The sequence below is a fragment of the Myotis brandtii genome, unplaced genomic scaffold, assembly GCF_000412655.1.
Source record: "Myotis brandtii unplaced genomic scaffold, ASM41265v1 scaffold1297, whole genome shotgun sequence".
In the NCBI taxonomy this organism is placed as follows: domain Eukaryota; kingdom Metazoa; phylum Chordata; class Mammalia; order Chiroptera; family Vespertilionidae; genus Myotis; species Myotis brandtii.
Window position 1 is genome coordinate 89,941 of NW_005354584.1, and position 1,518 is coordinate 91,458.

General features: G+C 53.9%; 1 long non-coding RNA gene across 3 annotated transcripts in view; it reads right to left on the bottom strand.

Moving 5' to 3' along the window:
• Positions 1-1,518, bottom strand: part of LOC102247895 — a 6,361-nt gene that overhangs the window by 1,630 nt on the left and 3,213 nt on the right. For all 3 annotated transcript variants that reach the window (XR_001360824.1, XR_001360825.1, XR_001360823.1), the window contains one exon: positions 904-1,037. This is a non-coding gene — a long non-coding RNA (uncharacterized LOC102247895). The remainder of the gene's footprint in view (positions 1-903; positions 1,038-1,518) is intronic.

Genomic DNA, 1,518 nt, shown 5'->3' on the forward strand with positions numbered 1-1,518 from the left:
AATTTCCAGAGGATGAGGCCCAGAAATCAGGATTTTTAAAAGATTCCCAGGTGATTCTAATGTGCAGCCAAGGTTGAGAACCACTGCTCTAGAAACAGACGAGCGGCCTGCTGGCAGGAGCTGCAGGGACAGGCAGCTCCTCTACCTTGCACCCCTCACCCTCTCGCAGTCCGGGCGGGAGTGTGCAGGCAGCACCACATCCCGTGAGGGGCGCTGGGTGGAAGGCGCTGCCATCGGACTTAAGAACTTGCGGCCGCTGCGTGGAGAAGGCCTCACTTCCCTCCGGGCCGCTGTTCTTAAACGTCCCCCGGGAACAAGTGAACTGCAGATGCCCGAGGGGGGTAACGTGTCAGTTCCTTCCGGCCACAAAGCTGACCTAGATGTTTTGCAGTAACAAGAGACTGCTGTTCAAAACACTTCCGGTGACTTTTTTTTAAATGTTTTTATTGATTTCAGAAAGGAAGGGAGAGGGAGAGGGAGATAAAAACATCAATGATGACAGAGAATCACTGCTCCGCTGCCTCCACACACCCCACACTGGGATCAAGCCTGTATGTGCCCCGACCACAAATTGAACCGTCACCTCCTGGTTCATAGGTCAACACTCAACCACTGAGCCACACCAGCCAGGCACCTTCAGTGACTTTTAACACTGTGGTGAGTTTCCCCGACGGTGAGGTGTGCGCATGGGCGCTGTCCCATATGGCCCTTACTCCTCGTGTTCACCAGGCAGTTACCTGACTCAGCAAGCACTTCTTCAGCCCTACTATGTGCCCTGTCGCTGGGACCCCATGCCCTCGCTCCCCGGCTGAGGGTGTCCCACCACCAGCAGCATCACAGCCCCCACCCCACCCACTGACAAGATCCCCTCGGGGTTTGAATTAGAGCGAGCACCACACTCACCTGGAGGGCGTGTTAGAACAATACTGACACCAGCATCCGCCTCCAGAAACACTGACGCAGTGGGGCCTGCAGCAGGGTGCTAAGCCTTTGAAAATCTCCTGGGCGATTCGAACACGCAGCCAAGTTGGGAGCCACTAAGGGGTAAAAGGGAGAAATTAGAAATCGTTCCTCATCACGTCTCCCTGAGCTACGTGAGGACGTGATGGAGCATCTGATGCTTGGAAGGTCTCTCCAGGAGCCCATGTCTCTCGGAGAGAGAGCACCAAGAAAGGCCTGGCGACGGAAGGCAGGGTGTCTGTCCTGTGGGACAGGAGGGGGAGGGAGGAGGGGAGTCCTGGGAGGGAGGAGGAGGAGGGGGTTGGATGGGAGAGAGAGGCAGAGAGCCCTAAAGCGTACAGGAGGCAGCCGATCAATGATTCTCTCTCCTCATTGATGTTTCTCTCTCTCTCCTTCTCCCTTCCTCTCTGAAATCAACAAATATGTACATGTATTTTAAATATGTATGGGAAATAAATGGAGAAAATTCTGTATAAAACAAGAGGATGGGCGTGTGCTTATTTGCCTCCCTTCCAAGGACCCATTCAAATAAAAGCAAAGGGCCTTTAAAAGCACAGA